Raw genomic sequence first — 7,445 nt, 5'->3', positions numbered from 1 at the left:
AGCTCACTTTTACATTTAATGCCCAATAAAACATACAATAGTACAATAATCATTATGGCCAATATAAGTAATACAACCCCAACACCCCCCCTCCCCCCCAAACCATTGTAATTGGAAAAGCAAACAGCTTTAAAAGATGCCCAATAAAACATACAATAGTACAATAATCATTATGGCCAATATAATTAAAAAAACCCCCCCCCCCCCCCCCCCCCCACACAAACATTGTAATTGGAAAAGCAAACAACTTTAAAAGACACATTCTTAAACGAACAGCAAATGTACGTGATTTTATTTCCCATTGATTCCAATTACAACCACTTAGCAAGTCACGCTCATCTCTCTCATTAAATCTCTTTATAAATACAAATTGCCAAACACATTTCAATAATTACGTGAGTTGGCATATTCGAGTTGATTCCAATTAAAGGTCTCTAAGCATAATTAGTGGTTCCGATTGACATGAATCCTATAATAATTGTCCATGTATATCAAATACATGCTACCAAATAACCCCATATTTCCAAATAGTGCGGTGGGTTTGAGTTTTTAATCAAGCTAATTTTTTTCACTTTCTTTATCATAGCGATTTACGCTTGATTAACAACTTTGATAAAAGATGTATAATATGCTGCCTCATAAAATCAGCCAGGCCATAAACACCGACTTGTGAAGGCCATGACCATAGGTCTATGTTAATGTGTGTTTTGTGTATCCATACCATCTATTAGTTTTGTTATTTACATAGGAGCATGATCCAAAAATAAAGGCACTCAAGCCTCTACTTTGAAAAAATGTTGATTGAACATTTATCGTCAGAAAAGTTTTGAATCAAGTTAATATTTGTGTTTTTATTTTTGTTCATGTCTGACAATTTCAACAAGTTAGATGGCAAATAAATATTATAGGCAGGCCTATGACTTTTTAATTGTAAGCGTTCGATCACTAATGTTGCCTGTGACGTGGTCCACCGGAAGATTTTGCATCATCCCTAAAATGTGATGTTTAAATGAATGGACCGAATGGATATGCAATACATATATCAAAGGTGGGCTCCACGGTCACACAGTCTCACCAAAGCCAGTGTTTCCCAGTCTTACAGCTGTCCGAGATGAGTTTATGTTGAAATAGGAGCATTTGATATTTTTTTATTTTAAACCGTTTACTTAAATGTCCACCAACCCAATAGTTAGATCACCGAATAAGATTAATTGCTGGTTCACCGCGTATTTAAACAGGGACCAATATTTTAAACAGCTTAGCTTGAATTATTGTATTAGACGCACGCAAGTTTTAAGTGCCCGCGTATCATCCACCACATCTTTCAGAGTATCAAAGTTTCTCTCCACATATATGTTCTTGTTGAGATCTGGACCGTCGTTTCTAGTTTGCTTTTTGCGTGGACGGCAAGATGCTTGATTTCCGTTTGTTCTCGTCTCGTCTCTATCAAAGGTTGATTCTGCTGGATGCATTGTCCAGATCGTCATGTCACGTGGAGTCGGGCATGGTGTCGTTGCCTCCAATGCAAGTGGGGCCCATGATACCCCTAGACCTCGTACTCGCCGTCGATTCATTGGCCATTTTTTGTGGGATGCGGATTGCCTGCGACCGCAGATCTTGCGGTCAGAAGCTAGGTGGGGCCCACCAGATATTATGAGAAATCCTGCTAAAAAAATGAGGCAGATCCAAAAGTCAACTGGGCCACACAACAGTAAAATGGTGAAGAGGGAAGTGACTACCTGTGACACCTCCCTGGGTTCCACCGTGATGTTTACATGCCATCTGAACCGTTCATGACGTCATTCCCACTGAGATGATATGAAGGCAGAAAAATGTCAACCTGATCCAGAAGTTGTGGCCCACGAATGTTTAATCTCTACTGTTTACTTTTTTGTGGCCCACTCGAGTTTTGGGTCTCCCTCATTTTTAGGTTCATGTCCTTATATTAGATGCTAAGATAGATGGACGGAGTGGATTTCATACAAACATCACAGTAGAGCCCACATAGCTTCAGACAGGCAATCCGCGCCTGCATTTTTTTTTTTCCCATAGCTGTATTTTGTTTCTTAACTGCCAATTCGTAGGTGGCTGATTTGAAGTTACTTAATTCCACAGCCGTTACGAGCCAGTCTGATCAACGGTCTGGATCATGGAATCCCGGGCCCCTCATTGTACGGACTTCTTGCATCATCATCCTGCTTTTATGGAAATCATGACGTGGAGCCCAAAATCAGGTCTGGCGAGTAATCGGGCGGCCCACTCGACAAGAAGCTTGATTTTTTGTGGGTCCGATAATCTGGATGGTGGGGCCCACTTGATGTGCGGTTTGGATATTGGGACACATGACTAAGGGGTAAAGACCGTTTATCAGATGATCACATCGTGAATTGACGATGCCACGGAAAAATGCACCCGATGAGACAATGCTACTCTGCTACGGTTTGATATGACGGCGGTCCGCTTGTAATGGGATGAATGGATCGACGGCCTGGATCCGGGCAGAGGACCGTAGTTTGATAGCTCGACTGTAGCAGAGAAACGGAGAAAATGCGGGAACTGGATTCGGTGAGGCGGTGAGCACCGTGTACGGTGAGGACCTGACCTGGTGAGATTTGATTGGTCCAGCTTATTGCAATCAAATCCCAACACTCGGGGTCACCTAGGATATCCATGGTAAATCCACTTCCTCCCTGATGGTTTGACATGGCGCCACCCGATTGGTGTGTCACCACCTGCCAGAGAAGGCCCACCAACATCGAAATGGGAGTGTTGTCACACCGCAGTATATGATTAGGCCACATGCAATTTTCAAGTTGAGACCGGGGAGTGCTTACTCAGCCTTAGGTAAGTTTAAAATTTAGCTTGATGAATGCTTACTCTGAAAACTCTTAAATATGCTTAGTGTGGGCTTGTTTATATAATTCAATTAAACACTAAGTCACATGTAAATAAGAGCTCACATTTGATTTTTGTGTGTAAATAGAAAGTGCCAGCATGTTATAGTCGTACAACTTAATATCTAATTAAATGTTAGTGCCCCACACTGAGATGGATCAATTAAGACCGGATTCTAGAATCCAACCGTACACTCAACCACCAGTTAGGGCCCGTTTGGCCGGGTGGATTGGAAGGAATTGAATGCTATTACGGTGGATGGCATGGATTTCTAAGTAATGATGGTGTTGCCAGTGGATTGTCTTGAGATCCATGGATTGCTATATCCAGTCTGTTTGGCACGGCCGGCCAATTCCGGGATTAAACCTTCCCATCCCTTCCAATCCCTCGAACCAAACACGTCAGGCAAATTTGAACGGATTAGGGTGGATTGGATGGGATTTAAAGGTAATGATGGTATTGTTAGTGGATTGTCTTAAGACCCATGGGATTGGGATCAGGTCACCCACTCTGTTTGGCACACCCGGCCAATCCCAAGATTTAACTTTCAATCCCTTCCAATACCATCCAATCCCTTCCGACCAGCCAAACGAGCCCCTAGTGTATGGATTGGATGATTTGTAGAAGGGTATAGGTTAATCATTTATGATGGATTCTTTTTGTCTTTTTCTTTTTTTTTTTTCTTTTTTTCTTTTAATGTTTAAAACTTTTATTCATCAATAATTGCAACTTTTCCAAAAGAACAAAGATAGAGAAAAAAAAAAAGGATAAAGCAATCCTGATTTTGTGAATTTATAAATGATGTTCATTGTTGATGCAGAAAATTGGTTAGCCTTATTTGAACCTTCGAGTGCCTGCACATGAAACAGACAAAGGAGACACTGACTTAAGCAGGGGACCCTCCAATGCTAAAGTCAGGCCAAAGGATCTGAGTCTAGTCGAAGATTGGGTTTAAGTAGGGGTGTACACGAACCGAGCTAGCTCGGTTAGCTCACTCGACTCGACTCGAAAAAGCTCGATTCGACTCGGTTTGAAGCTGAGTTTGAACCGAGTCGAGCTGATTTTTTGAGCTCGAAATTGAGTTTGAGCCGAGTTCGGGCTGGCCCCAGCTCGACTTGACTTGGATCAAACCCAGCTCGAATCGAACTCGGATCGAACCAGTTCGGTGGCTCAATTACTTTGATATTGTTGTTGCTCTCCAAGTGTTTGATGAAATGACTCAAAGAAGTGTTGCTGGTGGCAAAACCAACACCCTTTTTTTCTTGATTTTTATGTTGCTTCGAAGGTGTTTGATAAAATACCTATAAAACCGTTGCTGAAATACAGTGAGATTTTGAAGGTGCAGTCCAGGTGTTTGTGAAAATGCCTCAATGATGAACTCGGCTCGAGTTCGCCCGAGCTGCTGACCAAACCGAGCCGAGCCGGCCAGTCAAACTCGAGGGCCGAGCCGATTCGAGTTCAAACTGAGGTTAGCTAGTGGCCAAACCGAGTCGAACCGAGGCCAGCTTGACTTGGTTTGACTCGATGAACACCCCTAGGTTTAAGGCTTAGAATTGTGCGAACCTTTCACCTTTAGAGTCACTCCTATTTAAAGGTGAGGAGGGGTGGTGGCGTAGGAGGGATCTCCCTATTTAATAGGGATACCTTGCAATAGGATTCGAGTCTGTAGGAGGGATCTCCCTATTTAGTATGGATACCTCATAGTAGGATTCGAGTCCTACTATAAGTCGTGAGGATCTTCCTAGATTCTCGGCTGATATCTCGAGCGGATTCGTGTTGCGGTAGACTTCCTAGATCTTCGGCTAGGATATCGGAAAGATGCGGTTAGGATTAGGTTGGAATAAAAAGAAGGTGGGTTGCGTCGACCTGAAAGTATGCCGACCTAGAATCTTGTCGATCCGACTCTTCTGGCGAGTTATGGGTATTTTTGTCTCGACGATGATATGCCGAGTTCGATCTCATTTTCTGCTTGGTCTCGGGTCAGAGGTTGGTTCTTTCGGTCGTATCGGTTTATTGACCGACCTAGATAATCGCATGGAGTTCCGACTTGACCTTATCTTGTTGGTCGATTCATTTTTCCATAACATTCATTATAATCGACAAAGTAACAAATAGTTAGAAAATTAAAAGAGATAAATATTTGAACCATCCACATGGATCGACGGTATAGGCAAATGGACAACATGATATAGCTAGAATATTTGATCTTCTAAGTAAGAGCTTAGTTGATCGGGGTCCACCAATGAAATGTTGCAGACATTTAATTTGCCCTTATGGTACTGTAGCGATAGCTCAGCATAATAGCAATCTATGCTAAGATTAGGCCAAGCTATGAAAGGATAAAAGAAAAAACAGATAAAGGCTGTGTAGATAAATTGTATTTGATGTGGGCCTAGAGCTCTTCATCGTGTTCTCATTTTATATCTCATGGGGGCAACAAAACCCTTATTGGTCTAGGATCCTTCGCAACAATATGATTTTATATGGTCTTTCCACATGAGATCTCTGCAAATATAAAACTGTTTTCAGATATCTACTTTTATGTAAATGCAATGATTTAAAATTTGTTTTAGGACACCGTTGCATCTAAATCTAGCTCGATCAAAGCCATTTCCACCCATCTCCTATCCCAACCTCGAATACTTATAAAACTTGTATGATATTTTTGGATTTTTGGAATCTTCATTTTCTGTGAGAGCTACAAACTTTGGAAAAAAAATCTCATCTTATAGGGATTGTGAGAGACAGCCTTACTGGACATATCTGAATCTTTGATAGGTTCCTTGCCTATGCAGGTCCTTTATAGACATGTGGGGTATGCTTCATCGATTACAAACCACATGAAATTAGGGCTAAATGTCATTCGTCGCTTCACTTCTTTAAAAGCATGCGTACGGTTTTATGTCACCGCATTTATGGCGGAAGGCATACAATTGAAGGAAAATGGCAAAAGATATCCTCACGCGTGAATATGATTTTGATAGCATCGAACCATGGTGCCAACACATGGTTACATCTTATTGGCCCGCGTAGGGGTGTAAAAAATGAGTGTAAACATTCCTTATCAGATTGGACCATGTAGGGTTATAATGAAGGTTGGTGGTGTTATGGTCATCGCGTGATTTGTGTTCATCATTACACACTAAACTACCTGCAACTCACCGTGATATTTGTGAGAAATCTAGCCCATCGATCTGTTTTGTTAACTCATGTTAGAATAAGATACCAAAGATGAGGCTGATCCAAAACTCAATGGGCCACATGTAATGAAAGGGATTGAATGCCCACCATTAAAGCATGGCTGGGACCACAAAAGTTTTTGACCAAGCTCTGTGTTTTTAGTTCGTCCCAATGGGCCTTATGAACGTTTTGTATATGTGGATACCGACCTCGCACGTTTCTAACCAACGTGCTCACTCGAGAAATGCAGCTCCTCATGTTGTTGATGTGAATTTTTTATAGTTAGCTATGACATGGACTTAAATGACTTGAAGTTGCCTCCCGTAGAATTACATCGCATTTGAGAATAAAAGATTCCTCAACTAAAATAACTCTCCTAATAAAATCTATGACTAGGGATTTTAAGTAAGGATCTGGATGACAATGAGGGAATGGGTAATTAGGCACCCCTCCAACTGCTCGTGTTTGCGCAATCTCTACCTTATGGGATTTAAATTTTTTTAATGTTCTAAAAAATCTTACTAATTGATTAGACGGTTACTGATAATGTAAGAAATCGACTAATATGCAACTATTCTCCCAACTCACTACTAAAGAGATCGTAACATCTCAACCTAAGGTGGGTTTGGAGGAGACTAGCTCCTAATAAAAAAAGAAAGGCAAATGCAATATATGGATGATGTAGTACATGTGTGTATATTTTAACAACTAATATACCACTATTCACTTAAATCATCACTGAGGAGATGGTGATGTCTGGATCTATGATGAGTTTTAGGAGATAATAGTTGCCGGAAAAAGGAAAACAAATGTAATATGCTAACAATTGAAAAGATAATAGGTTCAAGCAAAATTTTACTTTTAATATATCAAGATTCAAAAGTTTGGCGACGTACAAAGCACGCAATCAAGAATTGCTTAAACTATATGTAAGGAGTGCATGAGATAAAAGATATGTAAAATATGAATAAAGAAGAAGTAAATGAACGGTTGGATGGCCACTTGTGCACGAAGAGATGCGGGATAAGGAAATGAGAGTTAAGACACTCCTCTTGAGAGGAGATAATTGTATATCTCGGATACTGACCTTACCCTGTCGATCTCGGACCTTTAAGATGGCTTGGATGTTGGTATAGACGGGATTTAAAAGCTTGGATATGACACACTTCACTATTACTCTTACCCTCACTCTCACCCTTAACCTCATTCTCACCTAAGTAGCAATTATGTTCTCTTTGAAATGAGGGGTGAGCCTTTATTTATAGAAATGCGGGATAAGGAAATGAGAGTTAAGACACTCCTCTTAAGAGGAGATAATTGTATATCTTGGATATTGACCTTACTCTATCGATCTCGAACCTTTAAGATGG

The sequence above is a fragment of the Magnolia sinica genome, chromosome 7 (assembly GCF_029962835.1).
Source record: "Magnolia sinica isolate HGM2019 chromosome 7, MsV1, whole genome shotgun sequence".
Classification (NCBI taxonomy): Eukaryota; Viridiplantae; Streptophyta; class Magnoliopsida; order Magnoliales; family Magnoliaceae; genus Magnolia; species Magnolia sinica.
Note: the sequence above shows the minus strand (reverse complement) of the source record.